This window comes from Heliangelus exortis, chromosome 10, assembly GCF_036169615.1.
Source record: "Heliangelus exortis chromosome 10, bHelExo1.hap1, whole genome shotgun sequence".
Classification (NCBI taxonomy): Eukaryota; Metazoa; Chordata; class Aves; order Apodiformes; family Trochilidae; genus Heliangelus; species Heliangelus exortis.
In genome coordinates, this window is record NC_092431.1 from 12,151,487 (window position 1) to 12,164,819 (window position 13,333).

Below are 13,333 nucleotides of genomic sequence, written 5' to 3' on the forward strand. Positions count from 1 at the left end.
CATGGCAAGTGATGAGAAAGAGGGGTGGCTAACATCAGCCTATTAGAAATTCTCAGGCAATAAGCTGCACTGAGTATTGATTTTGTGCATTTTTAATAAAAATAGATTTAATTTTAAGCAACTATCATATGCTGTATTCTATAAGAGTACTCAATGATGCTGCTTTTTCAGCAGCTGCATTCAGGCTATATTACAAAAACTATCTTTACTCACTTAAATTGAATACTGCCCATGCTCTGCTAGGTAGCTATCAGTCTTTCATCCCTCTCCAGATACTGTTTTTACTGTCTTAGTAAAATTCATCACCTCTCCCTTAGGCATTACTCTGTGTCTAAGCTGCACATGTGGCTGGCGAAAGACAGTTTCAGCTATTTCCATCATCACTTCCAGCTACTGCAACTACTTTCTATTTTGACATAAGACCTCCTAAAGCCCAATTGAGATCAATTATTGTCTTTCCATCAGTTACAAATGTGGTTTGTATCCAGACCTCTAACATGGAAATCTATATAAGACACATTAGAAAAAAATACATTATCATACAGTGACCCTATTGTAGCCAAAGACACCATGGCCATGGTCACTTAAGCACAGCCATTATTAGCATTATATGTAATCTTGGTTATATTATAATTATATTTATATTATATTATAATCTTTTATTACAATCTTGGTGTTCTAAAAGATGCATAGAGGAAATTCTCACCCTTAGGACTATGACAAACAGACCATAGCCAACTATTTCTGCTGAGATACTACTGACTGGTTTCTAAAATGTTTCTTGGAAAAAAAAAATCCATATAAGGAATTTTTGATGATGAAAAAATTTAGTATTTGCAGGACCGAAGACAAATAGTGAACTCTTCAGCAACATTTCAGAACAACATATATTATGTGTGTGCAGTTTTTCTTTAAAGGAATAGAACCACCATATTGAAAAGAAAAGCATGTTTACCATACTTAAACATCCCCAGTAACTTTATAAAACTTGAAGTTAAATTATTTAGAGGTCTTTTCCAACTGTGACAAAATAAAAAAGAACTAAATAAACTATTTAGCATTTTCATCAGTCTCATTTTTTTCACCCTGTTTGTTTTACTTCTTGTTTTCAAGTCTCAGAACAAGTAATGTGACAAATATCCTTCTGGAACTGCTACACGAAAGGATTAATATTACTATATTTATAAATAGTTTGAACGTTAGTGATTTTTCAAGAAAGTCTTTGGCTAAATTCAGGCTTAAAAAAACACTTATACAATGCAGATGATTTCTGCAACATTGTCCATTTCGTGCTGCTGACTTAACCTCCAGCTATTTAGAGGAAACCTAATTAAATCATTGTACAATTACAGCTTACAGACTGATGATGTTTGCATACAGCATAATGGTGTTGTTTAATCTTACTTGTCTGCTACAGAAGCATTTCAGTAAGAATATGCTGCTTTTTTCAGAGAGGCTTAAGGAATACCTTGGTATTTCCATGTCCCTCACTATATCCTCTAGAGACTTCTTTCCTTTTAATTTGCAGAATACTGTCTGGCATGATTGCAAAATATTGTGCACTGAAAACACAAATGTATGCTTATATATAGGTGTATGAGAGGCAGGCATTAGAATAAAGGTAAATAAAAAGACTGCAGTAAGTTTCTAATGATATTCAACCAAATTTAGACTAAATATAAAAAAATAAAATAGATAAAAAATAAAATAGAAAGATAAGCCAACTTGACTGATCAATTATGTATCCTTGCACTCACCATTTTAGATGATCAGTTGATAATGGCTAAAATTTCAGGTCTGAAATCATATATACTTGGTTTTCAGCTCTTTTAATTTGTTTCTTCAACACACCCAGCCAATGTAAGGGAAAAAAGCTCAAGTGATGTAGGCTCATATACCCTGCTGTCAAACAGAAAAAGAGAGGTTACCTCAATTAAGATTTCCCTTTCTCCGGTCAAAAAGTTAACCTTGGAACTTGCAGTTCTTTACTATTGCTTTGGACTAGACATCTGTATATTAATGTATTTCTATTTCTATTTCTATTTTTACAAATGGAAATACTGCATGTAACAGATTTATACCATTATTAAACAGATTAATGTTGATCAAATAGAAGATTTTTATTTTTTCAGCAATTACCAGTACTAATCTCCCTCTGTAGAACAGCTAACAAAATTAAAACAAATGCAAGTGCAGCACAGTACAAGTAGAGCATGAAAATTTTCAGACAAACTACACTTGAGAAAGTTAAGTGAGAGTACATAAAGAAGTCTGACTGAACAGATGTACAACATTTTAATAAATGTCTTTTCAATATATAAAATTGTTAGGGTTATTATTAAAACTGACATGGAAAAAGTTCACTGCCATCTGAATGCCTCACCAACAAAAGTGAGAATTAATCTCAAAAACTTCAACCATTTACTTGGTCGGGTAGCAATGTAGATGATTTGCTTAATTCCAGGAGGAAACTGTTCAGGAACTGGGGAGAGGCAGCCTGACATTCCTGCCCAAGACAGCTGCAAAATGGATCAAATTAGAAACGTCTTTGCTGCAGAGAAAGTCAGCAGTACTGACAACATTTAGGAAGGAAGAGGGGATTGCCATGGGAACATTTCTTGGGTGCTTTGTCCGTGAGGCAAGGGAAGGTAGAGAGGCACTTCATAGGAGAGAGGGAGAAGAAAGTTTTGGCTCAAAGCAGCTAGTTGCTTCAACAAAGACTGGGATGGATGACGAGCTGTTTCTTGTGGCACTGCTCCAGGAATGAATGTGACATTGCAAAAGGCCTTTAGCAGAACCATATATTGTAGACTTATGATCAAGTTTCCTAAGTTTATCATGATTAATCCTTACGGTTCCTGCAATTATCTTAAAATTTTTATAGCTTGCATCCATCTGCTGTCTGTCGCTATGACAAAGCAGTAGCACTCTATTCTGTAGCACCCAATTCCTGCCCCATGTGCCACTACGGGGCAGTGTTGCTTCGTTTAAAGCGCAGGGAGCCGGTACAGTTCGCTTCAGCTGACAGATTCCCTTCTCATTTAATTCCTTTAGGTTCAGTTTCAGTATGTAGAACAGAAGAAATGCCCGCCGTCCTAGTTCTGCCATCGGATTGTTCTGTTCCTGCCCTATATTAAAAAGCAATCTAATCAGTATATAAAGATTATTTCACCAGTGAATCTGCAAAGGGACACGTGCAAGAGTTTGTCTACAGCAGTACTTCCCCAGACTGCTTCTCATACTATTAATAATAAGCCTCCACGTCAGTGTATTAAAAAGCATTCTAAATGCACATTTTCATATAAGTTATTTTATTTCTTCTGAGTAATATGTCAAAGTAAAAAGTGTTACTTCATCTGCTATTCCCAATACAGTGCATTGGGAGGAAAAAGGAATTTCCCTAGTTCAGCCTATTTGGCAAGAGCTGCCTACATTTTTGCATTGCTACCAACTACTCTTCCCTGTCTTATCTTTTGTAAGACTCAGGACTGCTGTCTTCCCTTCTGTTACTGGAATGCAGATATCACTTCCAGTTGCTCTGTTTTTTCGCACATACTTCTGATAAGTCTCACTATTCACAATTTTTTTCACCTAAACCTAAACAGGTTTTGTCACAGATAGTATATAAACAGAAGTAGAAACAAAAGACAAGTCAAGACCATCAATTCAACTCTGCCTCCAATTGAGAATTCATCAGAGGAGCTGTGCCAGACTACAGCAGAAGTGGACAGTGTCCTTAAACTGTCCCTAAATTGTCCTTAAACTGTTATGTCACCTGGTGCTTACTCTAGCGAAGTGGTATTGGCTCCAAATGCTGTGCCAACACTCGCAACAGTTGCTAAAACCAATGTTACCTGGGCTCCCCCTGAAAGTTTGACTGCACCAGAAACTCTCCTGTGCTTCATACACAAATTATTCCCTGGAAGCCAAACAACTCCTCTTAAGAATGCAGTAAAAATGGCATTGAGAAAGTTAGTTGAGACCATAGGTTTAAACAATTCTTTTTGGACCTTCTTCCTATCTGTTCATATAAAAAGAGGGATTAGGGGTACTGGAGTTATGTGCTTGCTATATGATTCTATGTGAGGAAAAAACAGGCTTCAGAAGAAAGCTCCTTATTAAGCCACTTTAGATGTTACTCTTCTGTCATTAACTGTGACTATCTTTAGCCTACCTGACCAAACCTGATTGTTTTTCTGCAGCACCCTATCGGCTTAGATGCACTTTTTACTCAGGATAACTAAGAAAACTACAGTTGTAAAGACTGATTGGTAACAATTTTAATTTTCCATGAAGGATATGACAGCAAGTTTCTTTAGGCACCAAACTGTTCTTCAATCTCTCCCTTCTTGCATAATCACCCATGATAAAGAGGCTTCTCTGACATTTTTAATGGCTAAAGCAACTCTTTCTAGAATCTGAGAGAAGCTAGAATATTAAAAACCAAATACTGGGCCTTCAGTTCTCATCTCAGTACCCTTTTCCCATCCCAAAAGACATCCCAGCCAGAGAATCTTTGCATTTTCCAGTTTTACACAGAATTTTTCTGCCTCACTGAGTAACAAGTATTCTTATCAAAAGTAATGGTCTCCCCAGCACAGCCTTATATAGCTCTTTGAGTAGAATGTCTCTCTAAAAATAGAAATCTATTTGACACTGAAGCTTCAGGCAGCATGGAAACTGTTGCATTTCAAGCTGAAGCTTTTGGAAAGCTTTCGCAGTGTTTCTTTTATAAGTGCCCACAAATGTGCAAAATGCACAACCTGTCCTGTCATGAACTTTGAGTACATGAGATTCTGCTTGCAGCCATTGCTGCTGCAGCAATAGCTTTTTAGAAACAAGCAATAAAAAAAAGAATGCAGTACTGGCAAAAAGGGCTGGATTTACAGCTCTGCAAAAATAACACCCTTTTTCCCCCCCACTGCCCTCATACACAACTGCCAGCCTTTCCCAGTCTGCTTGACTGGGCAAGATACCCTAAGTTAAGCCTGACACTTGCAGTGACGACAGAAGGACAGATGAGAACAACCAAACAGAAATCTCGCGTGTCAGTCTAGCAGTTTTTCTAGTTCTCAGACAGACATTCCTCTTGGGCACACACAGAGGGATCAAAAATCCTCTTAGTCCAGCTTTTGAAGATTCTGATAACTTGCCCATAATAAAGTCAGGGTTATAAAAAATCCAACTCTGCCAGCATGGCTGAAGTGGAGACTGTAAGAACAGGAGGTCTAATTCTTAAGACCACTATGTCCAGGAGTATTAAATAGAGCTCAGCACCTCTGTGACAGACTTGCTCAGACACAAGTGTGCAAGAGCAAGAGCCACAGATGGACTATTGAGATGGGAGACAGAAATCCACCTAAGTTTCCACAGTTACAGTCTGAGTAAAACAGTATTTCCTCAGTGTTCTGGCTACAACCATCAATTTGCCATGCCAAACAAGTTTTCTTCAAGATTGCCCTGGCCCTGAAAGTGCTTTATTTCCAAATTAACAACTGAGTACTGATCTTAAAATCTGAATAACGAGATAGGTATGTGATATCAGCCTGCCCTGAAAGAGGATCTGTCAGCCTTACGTTCCAGGGCAAGATACCACTTACAAGATAATTCACTTTTACTCTGGTTGATCCCACACTAGAATTCAGATTTACACAGTATTTTATGTAAGAGCTGAAAGGCAGCCCATGAATACTAGTTTCCGTATAAATGTTATGAAACATGAACAAATTGATAAAACTGTTCAAGGATTGCCAACACAAGATAGGACTTAGTAGGTAACAAAGTGGATCTTTGCAATATACATGCTTATTCCTATTTTATAATTATCTTTGGTTAAAGCCATTTTAGACAAGTCATAGAAAAAGAATGAAGACTTTTATGTGATGGTTTGCATCAACTCAACTATGACAAGGTAAATTCTGAATAAATTCAAACCCTAAAAAAAAAGAGCCTCAAATAAGAAAATCTTCATGACATATTATGGACTTCAATTGTTTGATTAAGAGAATAGGTCTAAATAACTTCCTCATTGTCATTATCAGAGGAGTGGTAAGGCCTCAAAGGAAATACTTTCATCTCCTAGTTCCCTGGGGGCTTCAGAAACATCTCTGGAATATCTCCAGCCACAATTTTTGCTCTCATGGGGGCCTCCAGCACAAGCACAGAAACATTTGTCTCCTCTGTTGGCAGAGTAAACCAGAGGTAGACCACTGACCTCCTTTGGTAGGGATGAATATCCTTGGTGTACATCCACCCTCTGAGCCATCATTGCTGCTCTCCTAGCCAGACACCAGGGAGAGGTGAGGTGCTGAACATCCGAATTCCCCAATGACTGATAAAAAAGATGTTCAGGACAGCAGCCAGGTGACACCGGAAAACATCTAACTGAACCTATGTATTGGCATTCACAAAACATTCACCCAGTTTGGCAGAGCTTTCCTTTCTAAGCTTGATATTGACTTTAGTTTTAAATCATAGAATCATAGAATCATAGAATTGGCTGGGTTGGAAGGGACCTCAGAGATCATCAAGTCCAACCCTTGATCCACTACCGCTGCAGTTACCAGACCATGGCACTGAGTGCCACATCCAGGCTCTTTTTAAATATCTCCAGGGACAGAGAATCCACCACTTCCCTGGGCAGCCCATTCCAATGTCTGATCACCCTCTCGGTAAAGAAATTCTTTCTAATGTCCAACCTAAACCTCCCTTGGCACAACTTGAGACCATGCCCTGTTGTCTTGCTGAGAGTTGCCTGGGAAAAGAGACCAACCCCCACCTGGCTCCAACCTCCTTTCAGGGAGTTGTAGAGAGTGATGAGGTCTCCTCGGAGCCTCCTCTTCTCCAGGCTGAACAGCCCCAGCTCCCTCAGCCTCTCCTCATAGGATCTGTATCACACCCTAAGTGAGAGGGATGCTAAGCAAATTAGGAGATTGGTAACTTATTTATTTATTTATTTATTAAAATAGTGGGTCCTGGGAATTTTTTCTGAAACTATTTCTGAAACTGTCCCACACTGTATAAGATATGAGAAATCCGGACAGCAGAGAAATGTGAGGGAGTATGCAATTTGAGTAAAACTGTGAAATAGGCAGTGAAATAGGCAATTCTGAAACTTGCTTAGTAGAGAACTTTCCAGAGAAGTAAGAAAGTTTGAGTCAGCTTGAGCTGACTTAATTTTGAGAAGCGAAAGAAACAGAAATAGTTCAAGAAAGAACAGCATGGTTGAGTTTAATACAAAACTTTGTTAAGTAAAGCTTCCAGCTTCTTTAGTCTAACAAGTTTTATTTAGTTGAGCAGTGCAGCTAAAGATGACTGCAAGCAACGTGAGATGGAACTCATTTGCTGTACTGAGGTCTCAGCTGATTTTGGGCCACTATGTGATTCACACTTCTCCAATGAGTTGGAACTTTGTGCTCTCCTTTGAAGATTAGGCACTGGCTACTTTATTTGTGCACAATGCAATATCTATTTAATGTATATGATCTAGATGCTCCATTTGCCAGAACCTTATGCTATTCAGTTCTTAGAACAATCTGACTCATTTGTCCCAATGCAGTTCCCAAAGCCCCCCCACCCCATCAATTGAAATCTGGCTCAATTGTGCTGAGCATTGACACATAGAAAGCTCTCACAGTTAACACAATGGCACTGTCTTCTCCATTGGGAGGGAGACAAAGCTTCTGGTTATCTCTTCATGATCGTTCTGGTCTTGCCTGAATTGCTGCCTTAACAGCAAGGCAAGTAGCAGGAAACACATAATTGGGCAGACATTTCAATATAACCCTGACATCATTGACAGTGATAGCTACAGTCTTCACTGAAACAGAAACCTGCGAGACAGCATTTGTTTCTTCTTGCTGCCTTTGCTAGTCCTTTTGGGAAGATGATCATATGCCATGCTTGTAGATTTGCAAACTCATGACATGATGTTAAGGAATTGTCATAAACAATACCATTTCAGGGAATGGACTGCGGAGACTGAACAATGATTTAATTTTAATTGTCACTGGAGTAGTTTTGCTCTAATGATCAGATGTGTCGTCTCATATCCAGATTTGTAATGAGAACCCTTCCTTCTTTTCCTCTCTGCCTATTCCCTGTCTTCCTACTTCAAGAGAAGTTGGGCAGATGACCAGTGGAGTGAAAATGAGGCAGGAGAGCCACAAAAGACATAGTAATTGATAGAGGATATGAAGCTAGGAATAAGTGGGTTTGACAAAGTACACACTGGTAGCTGAGTGGCTCATCTGCCTGCTAATAGGATGGATTTATGGCCTGTATGTCACTAATTAAGAAGCCAGTTGTCCCTCCAACCCTGCTACCACAGAACCCCCTGCCCCTCACATCCCTTGCTCCCCCTCCATGATTGTTCAGTCTGAAAGGCAGGTCACAGGACAACTATCAAATTCCACAAACATACTTTGAACTAAACTGAAGAAAGTGCAAGGTTCTCCAGCAAATTCTTTCCCTCCAAACTCACTCACCGTTTTCCCACAAAGACGGAAAGATTTTTGCATCTCAGTATTGTTCTTATCTCAGCATTGGGTAACTTTCTAGTTGGTAATAGAGTCTATTCTCTTATTCAGACAAACTATCCTCTCCTCCTTGCTACCTTTGACCTACATCAAGGAAGATGCCAAAAGTGTTCTGAAGATTTCAGTAATGCTTCTGGGATGATGCATCCTCTTCTATTGCTCAGGTCTGTGCCAAAGGGCAGCAAAAAGCTGTCCTAGCAGAAAATTTCAAATTATCACACCCTGTAATCAGTCATAGCTGCAGCTTGCAAATCTATCTCAAAGCTAATTCAGAAACATCTTATCAGAAGTTAATTATTCCTAGCTAGTTTATTTTATAGATCTGAGGGTATAGGAAAAATAGCTGCAGCTGAAACCAACAGGCCCCTCTCAGTTCTCCTGAGACAAACCTCAGAACAGTTCAAACTTCACAAAATCCAGAGCAGTCCAGGCAAAGCAAAGAATGACCTATTGAACTTGGGATTCATTTAATGTCTGCAAACTTGCTCAGTGTAAACACTGCTCAGCTCTCCTCTCCCTTTAGATGAAATTACAGGAGTGAGTTAGAAGCAATGAGTACCACTGAATATACTGCACCACCAGAAGGTAACTACCTTCAGATGGTGGTTTTTGATTTTTACCTTTCATTTACCTGTTCTTTGATTGCAATTTTGGCATAAGAAATGTCTCACTTTTTCTAAAGGAAACACCTAGTGTATGATCTTAGGACCATACTTACAGTGCCAGTATTTAGTGGTCCTGCTGCTGTACCAGTGACAAGTTCAGCCCAAGATGAGGCAGCGGATATGTTTACTGCAAAGATTCTGTATATCAGTATTTCCAACATTACCTCAAACTGTTCAGTAGCAGATATTATAGGCATTTTTATCCTCTACTCATTCTCCTTTAAACTTATCAGCACAGATTTTTTTTTCTCTTCAGGCCATAAGCTATAACTGCAGTTAAAACATTTCTGAGGCTACCTATATATGAAAGCACTCAGTAAAGATGCATTATTTTCTCTGTTCCAAAGAAGGATTGACAATTCAATTATCTCCCTGCACAGGGGGTAGAGGAAAAGAAGAAATGAAAACACAGCTACATTGTTCAATGAGCGATAAAAGTTGGTTAGGATTTAGAAATTAGGGAGGAAGCATAAAACCAGTCACTATTCAAGCAGGGCATGAAGGAAAGGGGAATGGAAATAGAACAGACAGTGCACAACCACACTATTGAGAGGCAATGGCATAATTCTTCTCCTTGTCTTATGTTGACCAATTCACCTGCAGCACTGCTAAAGAAGAAAATCAGCACATTTTAGTTTTAACACATCAATGACAAGTATGCAGTGGTACACTCCAAAAAGGGGTATTCCATAGCCAGGCTACACACCATATGTGTGGTATAAAATAAATAACAGACTTAATGCTGTACCTAAGCTCTCTACTGGGAAATGTGCTGCATTGCCAGCATACCAGATCAATACTTCAGAGGTCATTATCTTATCCCTTCTTCAGCTGCTAACTTTGGATTTCTGCCAGAGAAAGGCAACTGATAGCAAGATGATACACTAGTAGGTTAGGCAACACTTTTGGAAATCTGAGCAGGCTTTTCTTTTCACTGAGCTCAGTCTGCTCTCTGGTTCCATCAACATACAAAGGGTCAAACATGTTCTTAACCCTTCCACAACAGTATGTATAAGATGTTGTACCAAACTGGATTTGTCAAATATGCTATGAAGAGAACTGAACCTTTATGGAAGTTCTTCACATGTTATGGGAAGGAAGAAACAACAGTTACCAAATGATACCTGTGCTGAATTCCTTCTCAAGTCTAATAAATGGTGTACAGAGCAACAGCAGCACTGACTGGAGGCAGAGTCAAACAATAAGAAAACCAATACCTTGATGATGCCACCATCCCTCTGCAAGGAAGTCCCATGAACTTTTAAATCAGTAAAATATGATTAAACACCTTTTCTAATTATGATCTTGGTGACAATAATGGCAGCACTCTCATGTTCTCAGAGAGTAATATCTTACCTCACCTTCTGGAAAGACTTAGATTTAATCCAACAGTTCTGGCATCAGACCCTAAATAATTTTGAGTAACAAAAATGTCTTAACATATTAACTTGTTTCTCCTTTGCTCTTTCTAATATTGCATTTTCACATTTTAAAGCCTATTTAGAAATGTAATTAGTTTTACAGGCAGATACAGGCAAAAAAATTTCTACAACTGTGCATGTATGTGTTTAAAAGCAGAAAAGGTGTGCTGAACTGCCTAATTTCCCAAAACAATATTCTGCTACTGGGAAGAATTTGGTGACAGGAAATATTTCTGTGCTTACCTTGAAAGCCAAAGATACTTCATTATTCAAAGTTTCCTCTCAGGAAAAGGATTCAGGAGATAGCTTAGATGGTATCTTTTTCAAGACAATTAATTAACAGATATTTGTACAGTCTCATTAGTCTTATTGTGCAAAGTCCACATATACACCCCAAAGAATGGAACACAGTGACTTAAAAGGTAAACCATAGAAAACTGTATTTTACTATATTTATACTATCTATATTTATACTAGATGAAGTCACAGCACTCCAGCTTTAGCATCCAACATGCTTTAAGAGTGAGACTCCGTACTGTATTCCCTTATATTCAGAGAAGCTGGGGAGGGGCTGAATCTCACACCCTTGATGAATTTGCCTTGTCAGAAGGTTTTATATTGTGACTTTTACTGTAACTTTGAAGGAAACTAGCTTGTCTTGTAGGTAAATTCAATATAGAGGGAGGAAACTGGTATCAGCTTGATGCAAATTCACTTTCTAGGCAACACAGATGCAAATACCTTGAGCCACATTATGCAGCAGACTTGTACTCAAATACAGGTATGGCTAAGGAAAACAGACTAGAAGTTGAAACACCAGCTCTAGAGGGGCCCTTTAGAAGAGTAAAATGTATATAGCCATCATGAATTTTGAAAGTCTGTATATAGGTAAGTCATCCCACTCAAACTCCAGTCTGCCAGTGTGCTATCTCAATAGCATATAACCCAACTTCCTTAAAATTTAATCCCTAAGTTTGAACTTTGGCCTGCCAAAAATGTGTGCCTTCAGTATAGACCAGGACCTGGTATTTCCAGGTAATTCATGTGGATACCTGGTGGTTTTCAAGAAGTGTTTAGATGTGGTGCTTCAGGATATGATTTAGTGGTTGGGGTAGTTGGATTACCGTTGGACTCAATGATCTTGAAGATCTTTTCCAACATTAATGATTCTACAATTCTATGAGAATAAAGTATTGCATATTGTTAACTATATGTAGAGTGCCAGAGAACCCTAAAATATATTTTAAAATATTCATTAGCCACTGCTTTTGCTGTAGGCTTTATAACAGAAGAGATGAAATAACTTTTTTTGTTTGTTTTTTTTTTTAAATACTGTTTAAAGTAAACTCTGATCCCTCATTCTGAACTTCTTGACTAACACCTAATTTGTCAATTAACGAGAAAAGTAACTGCTGGAAAGTATGAGCTAGTGCCTGATAAAATGAAATTAAGTATTGATGACATTAACGTATTTATGCTGGGTCTTAAACATATTTCAGAGAAACATGTTAGGTAGCTAAATTTATTGCAGCAACTAGCAAGTAGCTCTTTAATTGTAGTAATGCTATGTTGTACTTAGTCAAGTGGCAAAGCTGAGTTCCACATATACTTTATATAATTCCATATGCATTACTATTTGCCATTCTGTCACTAAGCAGCATACAACTTACAATTGCTTAAATTTTGGATCACTTATTCATTGCTCCTGTCTTTGGAATCACCATTTTTTTTACAACCAAGACTAGGCCATATTCAAGTCAGCTGACTTCCTTCTTATTTCTGGTACATAGTCCACTTAACCTGGATTTTTAATGCAATTTTACCTTAACTTTAAAGTTAAGATATCTGTCTCTATGAAAAAAGTTTTAGATTCAGAAACATTGAATCTGTATTCAGGGTACTAAATGTTAGAATTGTAAGTGGCTTCTTTTAGAGAAACTATGGAAACTATTACTTATGAAAAGGAGCGCATCAAACACTTTTTGCTTTAATATTGGTATGAACAAAGAAAGAGGCAGTGTCTCCACCCCCTTAGCCCCACTCTCCCTTTCCTGCATACTGGCACGTAGTATCTCTGCTTCTTTCCTCTTTTTATGTCCCCAACACTACTGTAGAATCTAAGAAACCAGGCATACACATTCCATGAAACATTTCATCATAACAAAACACAAGGCCAGCCCCCAAAGACTCAAGACTAACACTGAAGATTTACATATGTAAATAAGGTTTACTGAAAGTGGCTTCAAGCCTTGAGGGTGATACAACAGCTCAGAAGAGGCCTCAGGAATCAGGATATTCAACTAAATAGGCTCTTCTAGAGATGACCCCTGAAGTGAAAGAAATTACTCTGCATGAGCAAGGGACCTGAAATAGCAGGGAACTGCATTTCCATCACATCCAGTGAAATATTTTCTGTTCTGTTGTCTGCTGGCAAAAAGATTAGTAAACAGTTCTGAGAATACCTCATGGTTTGGAATGCTTACTTTGAATTGAGAATATAGCTGTCCAAATATACGTATATTTTAAAGCCACAAGATTCTAACTTTAATACATAAAGGCTTAGGCTAAATGGATTGTTCATATGCTCAGATTGCTCATTTTCTCAGATTGGTTGCTCAGTTAGGCTAAGTAATCACTGACCCTGATTGCTCACTCAGGCTACATCTGCAGCACATCACTCAGGTATGTGTCCCGGATACAGGTGTGTACT

General features: G+C 38.3%; 2 protein-coding genes across 8 annotated transcripts in view; one reads left to right on the forward strand and one right to left on the reverse strand.

Annotated features, from left to right (window-relative positions):
• Nucleotides 1–13,333, reverse strand: part of SEC24D (SEC24 homolog D, COPII coat complex component) — a 185,173-nt gene that overhangs the window by 102,410 nt on the left and 69,430 nt on the right. For 5 of the 7 annotated variants that reach the window (XM_071753498.1, XM_071753505.1, XM_071753500.1 and 2 more), the window contains one exon: nt 1,758–1,902. The exons of 1 other annotated variant lie outside the window; for it this stretch is intronic. The gene's annotated coding sequence lies outside the window, so the exon portion shown is untranslated. The remainder of the gene's footprint in view (nt 1–1,757; nt 1,903–13,333) is intronic. One more of the 7 variants, XM_071753501.1, reaches the window with a different exon arrangement.
• SYNPO2 (synaptopodin 2) overlaps nt 1–13,333 on the forward strand; it is a 78,199-nt gene that overhangs the window by 35,230 nt on the left and 29,636 nt on the right. The gene's annotated exons all lie outside the window — the stretch shown is intronic.